Source organism: Bos taurus, chromosome 1 (genome assembly GCF_002263795.3).
Source record: "Bos taurus isolate L1 Dominette 01449 registration number 42190680 breed Hereford chromosome 1, ARS-UCD2.0, whole genome shotgun sequence".
NCBI lineage: Eukaryota > Metazoa > Chordata > Mammalia > Artiodactyla > Bovidae > Bos > Bos taurus.
Genome location: NC_037328.1, coordinates 105,727,209 through 105,741,487, shown reverse-complemented (window position 1 = coordinate 105,741,487; position 14,279 = coordinate 105,727,209).

Here is a 14,279-nt window from a genome sequence, read left to right as displayed (position 1 = left end):
AACAAAAATAGTCCCTTATGAAGCATTACCTATTCTAATGTGTTCAAAGGCATGCTTTCAGTACTGATTGAGAGAGTGAGGTTCACTTGTTTGGATAAAAGCATGGATAATAATAGTCTGACTTTTAAAATTTGGCTATGCTTGCTATATTTATAACAATATATATAAAGAGAGGTTATTTTGTAAAGTGCTTCATGGATAAATAAATGTTCAGTAAGGAAATTTTAATAAAAACTGTCCAGACATGTGCACAGATGGGCCACATCTCTAAAAGGAAGAGCTGCTTTAGAAATCCTCAATACGTTGAAGGCCACCTCTTTATTTTCACCCTAGATCAGTCTACTCCTGATGTTTTCCTTGTGAATCAGAGTTAAGGGGAAAAAGGTGGGAGGGACAAAAGTATACATTTTAGACAAATAGTTATTTGAATGCTTCTTCGTGGATAACTTTAGAATGAAAGGGATAATGTGGAAGGCTTGCTCTACCATAATGTGGAAGGGACTTGTCAAAATTTGTTTCATGTTTTTTTTTCCTCCAGTAAAAAAAGGTATTGAGATAAAATGTAAAGGTTGGATGGCTAAAATGAGTGAATCTACTGCTTGTTTAATTTAGTGTGGCTGAGTCTACTCAACTAACAATTGTGAAGAAAGACTGTTTTGCTGCAATAAGAAAAAAGATTTGAGAGTTAGGTGCAGACAGTTAGTTATGGAAACTATGAGTTACTTGAGATGCTAGAGCTGTAGGAGAATTAATGGACTTAACAGATATAAAATTAGATGCCTAGCACAAAGTAGTCTTTCCAAAAAGAAAGGTAGTTCATTTTATGCACATTAAAAATGAAGCATTAGTGAAGTAAAGGGCATATTGTTCAACTTCAATAAAAATATCATTGCATGAGTGTTTTTCTGAGATAAAAGAACATCCGTGGACCTGAGTGACCTGACTCCTTAGTAGATACAGATACAAAATTTTAACTACTGGTAGCTGAAAAATTGTGTGCCATACAACTGGTGGTGTGCTGGGACTAGTATTTCTGGCTCGTAAGAATCAACTGTAAAGCTTTCAGAAACTTTTGCAAGCTGGGTGACATCCCATTGGTAGCTTGAAATCATCCATGGTGGAAGTATTTATACCATAAAAATAAGTAAAAGCTGTTAGGACGTTTTTCTCTTTCCTTTTAGAGGGTGATTTTTAAACATTTATAAGTGTGACACTGCATATAGTCTCAAATTCCGGACTTTCCTCCTTTGTAATTGACTTGGCATTTAACAGTTTAAATAGTCATTATTTTTATTCTCATATTTTTAAATATGAATTTTTAAAATGTAATGATACCAAGTAGGAAAAAAGAAATTGAATGGTAAATTGATATTTAGTGCCCCTTGTATTAATTTAGCTCATTTTCTAAAATTCATAAATGTGACTGTGTATACATTAATGAGAAAAATTGTAAAATAGATAACCAACAAGGAGCTACTGAAAAAAAAATGTGGAATATGGAGTTATTTCACCTGATGGAAATTTAAAATCTCATTTTCTTAAAGTTAAACAAACATGCATTTATTATAGGGTAAAAATTATTTGTATAAATTCTTAAGCTAAAATGAGATAATTCAAAAAACTTTTTGTATTATGAGTGAGCTCATTCTAGTTTTCTCTTTGGAACAATTGAAAAGTTTTGATTTTTCTTTTTTGGCTATTAGATTTCCAACAAAATACTCAATAAGACCAGATTAGAGAAATCACCTAAAACCCAAATTTGTAAGAATACAGTATGAAAGTAAATTTTCTTGACATATACACACAGGCACACACATCAAATAGCCTTCGTTATGAGGGTCTGTATTAATTTCCTATTGCAGTTGTAATAAATTGTCATAAATTGTCTTAAAAACAAACTTAATTATCTAACAGTCTGAAGTTCAAGAGTCTAAAATCAGTTATTTTGAGCAAAAACCAAGGTGTTGTCAGATCTGTATTCCTTCTGCAGGCTCTAGAGGAGGGTCCATTTTCTTGCCTTTTCCAGCTTCTAGAATTTCACTGCATTTATTGGTTAGGGGCTCCTTCCCCAAATCACTCCCCTACCCCCCACCTCTGATCTCTGCTTGCATTGTTCCATTTCCTTCTCTAACTCTGTCTTCCTCCCTCTTTTCCCTTATAGAAGACAGTTGTGATTATATTGTAGTCACTTAGATAATCCAGGATATTCCTGTCATCTCAAAATCCTCAATTTAATCTCATCAGCAAAGTTCCTTTTGCCAAAGAAGATAACATATTCACAGGTTATGGAGAAAATTTGGATGGCCGTTGCTCTATTTTAACATAGTCTTCCCTCTAGCCCCCAAAGATTCATGTTTGTCCCACTTGCAAAGTTTATTTATACCATTTCAAGTTCCCAAAAGTCTAAATCCATTATAGCCTCAAGAACAAAATCTCCTCTAAACCTCATCAACTCAATGTCTAATTTTGTAAGTAAGGAGATTTTACTTTAAGATGTAAGTCATTGGAGTATGTTAAGTAGGGGAGTGACATGATCTTACCTGCACTTTGAAAAGTTGTCTCTGGTTGTAGTACTACTGGGAAGAGAGTGCATGTGTGTGTGTTTGTTTACATGCGTGTGTATTTGCCTGTGTGAAGGGTATGAGAGGAGGTGCTCAAAAGTGGATATTGGAAAGTCAGTTAGGTTCTTGTAGGAGTCCAAGTAAGACTTGAAGTTGGCTTGGATCAGGATGACATCAATGTAAAGGGAGAGAACAAGTAGACCTGGCTTATTTTTTGGAGCTAAAACTGCAGGGACTCTTGGGAAGACCACAAACCATGTGGGAGGGCCAGTATGAGACCTTGATCTAGGACTCTGATGAGGCTTTGGGCATTAGTATTTGGGTGGAGCAACTTACTGAAATGAAAAAGGCTAGGGAAGGATTGGATGTAAGGTATGTGGATGGGGGCATGGAAATGTTTTCTTTTGAGCATGTTATATTTAAGGAATATATTAAGCATTTAAAGGGAAATATTAAGCATCATGTTGAATATAATAATCTGTAGCTCAGTGGCAAGGCCAGGACTAGAGATCTCTATTTTTAAAAATTTTATTGAAGTATACTTGATATACAACATTATTGTTAATATCTGTTGTACAGCAAAGTGACTCTGTTATATATATGTGTGTGTATTCTTTTTCATATTCTTTTCCATTATGGTTTATCATAGGGTATTTAATTTAGTTCCTTGTGCTATATACCTTGTTGTTTATCCATCCTATTGTAGCAGATACAATAGTCTGCATCTACTAACACCAAACTCCCAGTCCTCTCCTCCTGTACTTTGTTCTCCTTGGCTACCACAAATCTGTTCTTCATGTCTGTGAGTCTGTTTTTAAATATGTTTATTTGTATTGTATTTTAGATTCTACATAGAAGTGATATCATATGGTATTTGTTTTTCTCTTTATGACTTATTTCACTTAGTATGGTAATCTCTAGGTCCATCCATATTATTGTAAATGGCATTATTTCATTCTTTCTTATGGCTAACATTCCATTGCACATGCTTGTGTGTGTGTATATATACATATTATTTATTTATATATATATATATATATATATATATATCTCACATCTTCTGTGTCCATTCATCTATTGATGATCATTTAGGTTGTTCTCATGTCTTGGCTATTGTAAATAGTGCTGCTCTGAACATAGGGATACATGTATCTTTTTGCACTATAGTTTTGTCCGGCTACATGCTTAAGAGTGGGATTACTGGATCATGTGGCAATGATTTTTAATTTTTCAAGGAAACTCCATTCTGTTTTCCATAGTGGCTGCACCTGGAGATTTGTATTTAGGAATATTTGGCCTATATAAAACCATGCAACTGGATAGAATTATTTCCCGAGAAGGTGTGGATAAAGTATGCTTAGGCATTCTGACAATTTTCTAATCAGAGAGAGGCAAAGTTAGAGTTTAGGGTTTGAGTTATGAGAAGCCCATTAAGTGGTGAAAAGAATTTCTCAGGCAACACATTCTATCCCAGTTTAAAGAGTTTTAAAGGAAAAATTATGCTTTGTTTATAATTGGGTAATTTCCCTCTTTGTACAGAAATCTGTGGTTACCTGTCTTCATGGGTAATGATTCTCAAACTTTTAAAGCCATGGCCATTTTGAGAAAATCAAAGGAACCTTTGGTCCCCTAACCTTATAACAATTACTTTCCAGTGTGTGATAACTTCATGGAAACAAATGACTAGACAGAAACAAAATAGAGAAATTGCAGAAAACCTGTTGGCAGCAACATATATAAAGCATGCATTAACTTCAGTATTATTTTATGGAACAGTAACCCACTCCAGTACTCTTGCCTGGAAAATCCCATGGACAGAGGAGCCTGGAACAGTCCATGGGGTTGCAAAGAGTTGGACACAACTGAGCGACTAAACTTTCTTTATACTTAAAAAAAACCTCATATCTTTAAATTAGTAAGTTGAAATCTAAAAATCCCTTGCAAACAGTGAATTCTCTTTATAAGGTTCTAATAACTAATAGATTATTAGAAAATAATCCAAATACATTTTATGTAAAAGCATGAAAGTGCTTGTTATTCATCTGTAAGCACCTATGTAAAATGGATTTAAGATTTTAAATTAGAGAATCACTAGTTGAGGGAAGGGGACTAGGCTGCCAGGCTGTTGGTCATTTTGTCTCTCTTCTATAATGTTCCTTGCATTGTAGTTTGTGGGAAAACCTTTAATAACATCCATCCTCTAGGCAAATGCTACTTGTAATGAAAGATTCTTCTTTTGATTTTGTAATATCTTAACAATATTGGTTGAAGTTGGTAGGTTACATGTTATAAGCATGCAGTTGCAAATTTGTTCTATTTGAATGATACGACCTTGGTTGGTTTTGGTGGAGTACTTGAGGGATTTGTAGATTACCGATGCACTGCCTATGAGCCTTGGTTTCTTTAAAGCTCTATCTTTGCTTTGACAGCTGGATGTGAAAGACCCTTGTTCCTCCTGTTGATGTAGGTAGGACCCACTGGAGGAGTCACTGCTCCTCTCTGGAGGCTACAAGTGTGATGTTTCTGCTTCTACTCTGGCATTGTGTGTGCCAGGCTCTGCCCAGGCCTTTCTGGGATTAGAATTTACATTTAGCTCCCATGTGGAAAGGGTTTAAGGGATTAAGTGCTTAAGGGTTTAGAGAAGGTGGCATTAAAACTTGCTTTTTAAACATATCTGGTGAGCATGTGTTCTTTTTCTTTTTTTTTAGTATGTGTTCTTTATATAGTTTCAACCTCATAGAAAGAAAAATAATTTGCTCTTAGTTCCAATTTTTTGACTAGGATGTTGCCTGCAAATAGATGAAACCTCTTCCCAATCACAAAGCTGAGGTTCCACAACAAAATCGTATATAGAGATTGGCAATTTACATTGCCAGATGGGAAGGGAGGATAGTGAGACCAAGGTTAAAGAAAAATGAAAACTCTTATGTTTGCTATATTTATCAAAATAAATTTGACAATGCAATAAATGAAATGAGGATTGTAGGCAAATTAAGCATACGAAATTAGTGAGAACTGGAACTGTTTGATTTTCTATACCTTATTTTGGTTCCTAGAAATTGATAGGATTTCTTTCCTTCACGATCTCAATAAGATCTTATATGTGAATTTCTGTGTTGCAGAAAATATGTTTATTAAATGGCATTACAATGTGTATGATATATCGTGTAATTGTTTCTGAATAATTCAGATTTAATTTCAACTTTCTAGGTCCTTTCATGATCTCAGAGACCTATTATTTAAATGTTGGAGATGGAAAAAAAAAAACCTGGAGACTTTGTTTAGCATAACTGTTTGGAGTTTTCTAAATCCTCTAAGGATAACTTGTTCTTAATTCTATTTAGGTCATTTCAGGCTAACCTACGTGACCTTCTATCTCTTTTCTTCACAGGACTCAGATAGTCCACTTTAGACTGTGGGGACTTTGATGCTTCCAAGCCTTCGGTGGCAAAACCCTCCAGCTCTTTCTTCTCCTTTACTTTCTTCCTTCTATCTTCCAACTTCAGATTACTTCCAAAGTAAGAGTGCAAGTTTGGGTCCTGGAAAAGAATTCATACTCTTGAGGAAAAGATAAATGTAAATAAATGCATGTGTGTATATATATATATTACATCTAAATTAATAATTCTTAGTTGATTGGAAAGATAAAGGACTTTGGAGTTAAAAAAAATGCTGACTCTGAGACATGGCTGTACCACTCACTATGTGGCCTTGGGAGGTTATTTAATTTCTCTGTCTCCCAACTTTTTAAAATAAAAAATACTTTTTCCATACAGGAAGTATTAAATTTGTTTATATACAAATAATACTTAATACATTGCCTGGCATATTAATGCTCAATAAGTTATTAATATTGGTTAAAATAAATACTATATGTGTAAATAACATTTAAGTGAACATTTAGAGGACACAGTTTCTTTTGTAGTGAATCATTTTTTTATCTTGAAGACACCTCTGTTCAAATGAAATTCTAAGTAATCTCACCTTATTATCAAATCAGTTATGAACATATCAGTTATTAATTTAGTTACTGAAATGGCAAACCAAGGGGGGAGGGAAATGAGCCTCTCTTCAGGTTACAGTGGCCTCACAGAAGGAGCTGGTTAAAACAAACGTGTAAGGACTGGTGCAAAAATGGGTTTAGAAGGGGTCAGTTTTGGGGTTTAAGGATGTAAAACAATCACACTCCTTCTCCACTCTGCGCTCTCAAACTGTGGGAGGGGATTAGCACTACTGGTGAAGCTGAATTGCAGAACACTACATGCACTCAAGGCAAAACTGGGCTTCCCATTCTGGTCCTTATACTAAATATTTCACCCAGTCTCAGATCTTTCACAGACCACCAGCAGGTCTTCTCTGGCAATGGGCATGTCCTACATCTCTGTATCTCTACCTACCATAGAATTGGTGGCAACTAAGAGGAGAACAATGCTTGTTAAGTGGAAGAGGTGGGTGGGGAGGAAGAGAGAAAGGGAGAGAGAGGGGATGAATTGCATAAGCAGCAGTTAGGAAGCACCTAGTTTATGGATGGAGGCAGGAGTGAGGGAAGATGGAGTGAAGGTTTTGTTTCTTCTCTGATGGACAGTATTAATTGGGAAGAATGTCTGCAGTTGTTTTGTCTCATTTATGGCTGGGGCTGCCACCAACATTGGATAATGTTTGACAAAATTAACTTATGAGAAGGCTTTCTGGCAGTGCATTCTCTAGGATCTGGGGATGAAGAAAACTTGCTTCAGTGCATTTGATGGGGTGAAATTCGACATGGTCAAAGTGTGAGGTACCATGTGGGGGTACAGTTTACTGAAGTACATTTAGTATGTTAGAGGAACACAGAAGAGTTGAATGCACCCCTAGAAAGGAGGAATAACAGGGTTCCTATAATGAATCACTCCTTTTGGAGGAACAATAGGACCTCCATATTTTAAATAATTCTCCTTTCTGGGGTTATTGAATTGTAAGTGGAGGAATGAAACCTTACTATTCTCTCCAACACACTAGTGAAGGGTGTCAAGCTGTGTTAAAAGTTTATTGAGGATCTGGCAAATAATCATTTAGGAGCTTTGTCCAAATCTTTGTTCAGCAGAGGAAGGCCCATAGCTGAGTTGGCTGTTGGCAATGGAAAAGGCAAGCTTAATTTCTCTGCATAAGAAAGTGGAAAACTATTTTTTCTCCTGAGAAGCTGTTGGCAGAAAACAGAATGGAGTCAGGTGGAACTAAGAGATAGGTGTGTGACTGAGCAGCATGGGAGAATGACCAAAGGATTTCAGAGCAGGGATGTGCAATCAGTTTTGTTTGCTTGGGCAAGGAGATGATCAGAATATGTTACACTCTTAAGGGAAATACAGTTGCCTTGAGGATTGCACCCCTTTGTGAATGTCTCTGTCCCATGGACGGAGGAGCCTGGTAGGCTGCAGTGTATGGGGTCACTAAGAGTCGGATATGACTGAGCAACTTCACTTTCACTTTTCACTTTCATACATTGGAGAAAGAAATGGCAACCCACTTCAGTGTTCTTGCCTGGAGAATCCCAGGGACCGGGGAGCGTGGTGGGCTGCCTTCTATGGGGTCACACAGTCGGACATGACTGAAGTGACTTAGCAGCAGCAGCAGCTGTCTTCTTAACCTTTTGTAATGATTCTTACACAGCCACAATGTTGCACTTTTCCTGAGCCCTGTACTCCTAAAAAGCAACAAAAGAAATCCCCACCCCAGCTTTTATGTTCCAGAAAAGAGCTAACCCCAAATGAAAACTTTGCCCTTGCCTGTTCTAAAATAAGCCCTCCCCATCCTGTCTCAAGAACACGTGTATACCTGTGGCGGATTCATGTTGATGTATGGCAAAACCAATACAGTATTGTAAAGTAATTAACCTCCAATTAAAATAAATAAATTTATATTAAAAAAAAAGATATGTGGATTACTCTCTGTTTATTTACCTCTATAAAACCCCCAGACCCTCTTCCTTTCCTTTGAGATGCTTCTCACTAATGAGCATTCTCTCTATTGCAACCGCCTAAATAAAATCATAGCCTACATAAATACAACCTAGGGAAGGTTAAACACTTTTAAGGAAATGTAAACCTACAAAAGTTAACAACTGTAACTAATTGTCTTGTGCATTTTTGTCTTTCACAGTTTTGGTGCCAGAAAGACTTGGATTGAATTGGTCCTCTGGGCAAATTCTCCTTTGTTTCACCCAGATAAAGTTTTCTCCAAGCCCTCTGTGCTCCTTTCCTGACTGATTGTCTGGGTCCATAACAGTGAGTCCAACTCCTGGTTCTGCGCTCTGGACACTTGTCCACTGGTACAATGATAAGGATTTAATATTGATTCTTTTTTAAACAATTAATTATTAATTTATTTTTACTTTTGGCTGCATCTGCTCTTAGTTGCAGAATGTGGGATCTTCGTGGAGCATGCAGGATTCTCTCTAGTTGCAGAGCTTGGGCTCCAGAGCCAGGGGGCAGGCAGGCTTAATTGATGCAGTACTCCAGGCTGAGTTGCTCCACGGCACATGGGATCTTAGTTTTCTGACAGGGATCAACCCTGTCCCCTGCATTGGAAAGTGGATTCTTAACCACTGGACCACCAGGGAAGTCCCCATTATTGATTGTGAGTACTTTTTTGATTTTTGGTGCTGGCTTTTGCTTTTATGGTTTGAAAATTTGCTGATATTTAATGGTTTGAAGAGATCCTGTTTCTATTGGGTAAAAGACAACAGAGAATCTGATTTGTTAGTCATTGTGTTTCTCTCTCAGTCTACTTTGAGGTCAAATCAATTAAGAATTTGTACCCACTGGAAAGAATACAGCTCTTTTGTCAGTCTGTATTTCTGTGTTTATGCTTGACCCATGGCCAGATTTTAGAATTAAAGTCATATGCTTTCTCCTTCTTTGTATGGTTTTAGGTCTTTGATTTTAAAAAAGCCTTTAACTTTTCACTGGGTGAGTGTATAATATTTTCTATCTCTGGATACTATTACTAAATTGAATTATAAAGTATCTTAAAAGAATTTCATTTGATGTCCTGGAGATAAAACAGTACTTATATAAATTGAATATTCCTAAAATTCCCAGAAGTTAGGGAAATTGACCTCAAATATTTTCAGTGTGAAAAAGGAGGTGTGTTTATAGAAACTAACTCAGAAATATTTTAAGAATTCCAGTTCATATAATTATGGTAAATCTTTGGCAGATAAGACTACTTTAATAATTTTGGTTTAATTAAAAACAGATAGTCTTCTCGGAGTTATCACCATTAAGTATAACACAAATAAATATTTTTATTTTTATAGAGTAAGTTCTTCCTAAACTTATATAAGTTCACTGATATAGTAAACTACCATTACTTGAAGCTGGTGTCTAAGATTATGAAAAAGTAATATGCATCTAATCAAATTATTATTCTGGCCAGCTTTCATTTTTGAATTTTAATTAATGAATAAATTAATTGGTTGTGCTGGGTCTTTGCAGCCATGAGCATGCTTTCTCTAGTTCAGGTGAGCAGAGGCTACTCTTCATTGTGGTGCATGGCCTTCTCATCACGGTGGCTTCTCTTGTTGCAGAGCACAGGCTCTAGGCGACACGGACTCAGTAGTTGTGACTTGCGGCTCTAGAATGCAGGCTTAGCAGGTATAGCACACACATTTAGTTGATCTACACATGTGGAATCTTCCCAGATCAGAGGATCAAGCCTATATCCTCTGCATTCTCAGGCAGATTCTTATCCACTATACCACCAGGGAAATCCTATTCTGGCTAAATTTATGTCAATAAAAGTTCCATTTTACAGTATGTAAGTTCCTAGTTGGCTTAATTAATGAATATGCATTGGATACCCACATCATATTTAAGTAAGATAGAATACTGAAGCATTAATTACCAGGCATACTTTTAAGTTTATACTATTATTTTCCTTTTGCATGTGACAGAGAGACTATATATGTATATTTGGGTCTTAAAATGTGTTCACGTTTGCTGTTTTGAGAAGTTATACTTTAACAGCTGTAAGGGGTTGTGAGATATGTATTCATGAGCTTGTCTACTCTCCTGGAAAATGCTGGTGTGTAACAGTTCACATTATTCACCTCCCAGTTTTCTCTGTGAAATAGAAGCTACTGTGGTTGAAAGTGATAATTAATATACATGAATGAGACTCTATTAGGAGCAATAGTGGCAAAGAGGAACAACTTTGTATGCAAGACATGCAAGATGTATTTTTGTTAAAAGACAGAGTAGGGTTGTTTTAAAGTAATATAACTGGTTGTTCTAGAATAAGACATAAAAGGTGTACGACAAAACTTAATGGATATAGGAAGTTGTGAAACTTCTAGAAAGGGAATTTTATTTGTTGAAATCGAAGCTGGCTAAAGTTTTTATGGATTTATTTATAAGATTTTTTAAAGGAGTTTTGGAATCAAATTATACTAATGCAAAACTAGAATTTGATTTTCTTTATCTCAAAATGGCAAAATTGTCTTGAATTATGGGCCTGCTCTTAGTAATAGATTGTAAATGGTTATTAGCTTCTGCATAGTTTATCTAGATAACAGAGATTCTGTTATAGAATAATCTTCTGTGGTTTATGTTGGCTGTATTCTTTCCTTGATTATTTAAAAAAACAAAGACTTCTCACATTAAAGTTCTCTATAATCATGTTGTTTTTTATGTTTATTTTAAAATGTTTTGTTGCTACTTTGAAACGAGTTGCAAAGTATTGTCATTCAGGTACCCATGATCCAAATCATTTTTTTTAATATAAAAATATATTTATTTTAATTGGAGGCTAATTACTTTACAATAGTGAATCTTCTAACAACTTTTGATTATTTTTTTTTCCTTCCCCAACTTGAGTCATATCTTTTGTGACAGAAACTGCCTTTTGTATTTCTAAGAGAGGACTCTGGAAATCACAAAAGATTTATTCTTTCACCATGTAAAAAAAATGCTGTTAGAAATTGTTAATTTGGGGGGATGATGAGCTGCTTGGGAAGTATTGTCAAATCCAAAGAGATGTTTAACCATCCCCAGGTCATTCTTATACGGTTAAGCATTATTAAAACAAATATTTCAGAAATTATATGCTGTATGGAAGGTCCTAGAAATTTGTTAATGCTCTTAGTGCCCATGAGATGTTTTTATTTATCAGGGTCCTAGTTCTGCTTTGCCTGATATTAGACAACATTGTAAGGTTACCATATTTTCAAAGCATAATTTCAGTTATTTTAAAAATTATTTTACATCATGCTGTCAGTTATTTTTTAAAATATCAACTTGGTCTAGATTTACTTTTTAATTTGAATTTAACATCTCACACACTACTAGTTTTTGATGGAGGATTAACATCACTTGCTAAAGGAATTTTATTAATGTGCAGATGTTTAAGAACTACTCTATAACTACTCCAGACTTAGACAATCTCTTTATTTGATGTTCTTGATATTTACTTTGTATATTCTAACTACATGTTTAGTATAGTCATGGTAAATTATATCTCAGGATTAGTATATGTTAAACCTGAAGATTTTTTTCTTTGTAAAGATATTAATCTATTTTTATAGATTAGGTATAATATCTACTCTTCTTTGAAAATGGAATAATAATTATGTTTATAGACATGTCTAAAACTTTTAAGACTGATTTTTATGTAGTTATCTAGTTTTATATGCCATAGAAACAATTAAATTTCATTTCCATTATTCTTATAATGAACTCTCCTTAGATCTTTCTCTTTTGAAAATTATCAATAATATATTAACCACAGCTATTTTATATCTTCTGTCATCAAGAGATAGTCTGTTTATGTTTTTTTAATACTTTCCTAAAAGCATTTATAATCAGCTATAGCCAGAGCTATAAAGGCCTATGGAAAAGGACCATACACAGTACATTTGGGCACAGGCTTCTTTTTTATTTTTAAGGTCTTAATTCTATCAGGAACATGAATAAGAAAATAATATTTTTTAGTAGAGTTCTTGGACTAAAAATTTTTTTTTTTATTTTTCAGACAACCTTAATTGGAATTGATCAATATAGTTTTTAAAAAATATTTTTATTGAAGTATAGGGCACTGGAGTGGCTCTGAGGAGATAAACCACATCCAGGAACAAAGCAGAAGCCCCAGCAAGACAGTAGGATGGGCAAAATCATGTTTAGAATCAAACCCCATACCTGTCAGAAAGGCTCAGAGGGCTCAAACAAACCTTGTGTGTGCCAGGACCCAGAGGCCCCACAGAGACTGAGACAGAACTGTGTTTGAGTGTCTCATGTGGAGGTATGGATCAGCAGAGGACTGCCACAGGGGCAGGCGCTCCGGGTGCAGCAGACCTACCTGGGTATGGCATAAGCTCTCTCAGAGGAGGTCATCATTAACCCCACCATAGAACCACCAGAACTGACACAGACTGGAAAACAAACTCTTGGCGGGCACAAACAGAACCTTATGTGCACCAGGACCCAGGAGAAAGGAGCAGTGACCCCACGAGGGACTGACCCAGACTTGCCCATAAGTGTCCAGGAATCTCTGGTGGAAGCGTGGGTCTGCAGTGGCCTGCTGCAGTCCTGGGGGCACTGAGTGTAGCAGTGTATGTATGGGACCTTTTGAAGGAGGTCACCATTATCTTCATTACCTCCACTATAGTTTGGCCCCAGGTAAATAACAGGGAGGAAACACAACCCCACCCATCAGCAGAAAATTGGATTAAAGATTTACTGAACATGGCCCCATCCATCAGAACAAGACCCAATTTCCCCCTCAGTCAGTCTTTCAGGAAGCTTCCATAAGCCTCTCATCCTTCTCCATCAGAGGGCAGACAGACTGAAAACCACAATCATAGGAAACTAACCAATCTGATCACATGGACCACAGCCTTGTCTAACTCAGTGAAACTATGATCCATGCCCTGTAGGGCCACCCAAGACAAATGGGTCATGGTAGAGAGTTCTGACAAAATGTGGTTCACTGGAGAAGGGAATGGCAAACCACGTCAGTATTCTTGCCTTGAGAACCCCACGAACAGTATAAAAAGGCAAACAGATAGGACACTGAAAGATGAACTCCGCAAGTGGTAGGTGCCCAATATGCTACTGCAGATCAGTGGAGAGATAACTCCAGAAAGAATGAAGAGATGGAGCCAAAGCAAAACAATACCCAGTTGTAGATGTGACTGGTAATAGAAGCAAAGTCCGATGCTGTAAAGAGCAATATTGGATAGGAATGTTAGGTCCACGAATCAAGGCAAATTGGAAGTGGTCAAACAGGAGATGGCAAGAGTGGACATCGACATTTTAGGAATCAGCAAACTAAAATGGACTGGAATAAGTGAATTTAACTCAGATGACCATTATATCTACTACTATGGGCAAGAATCCCTTAGAAGAAATGCAGTAGCCATCATAGTTAACAAGAGTCCAAAATGCAGTACTTGGATGCAATCTCAAAAACGACAGAAGATTCTCTATTCGTTTCCAAGGCAAACCATTCACTATCACAGTAATCCACGTCTATGCCCCAAGCAGTAATGCTGAAGAAGCTGAAGTTGAATGGTTCTATGAAGACCTGCAAGACCTTCTAGAACTAACACCCAAAAAAGATGTCCTTTTCATTATAGGTTACTGGAATGCAAAAGTAGGGAGTCAAGAAATACCTGGAGTAACAGGCAAATTTGGCCTTGAAGTACAGAATGAAGCAGCGCAAAGGCTAATAGAGTTTTGCCAAGAG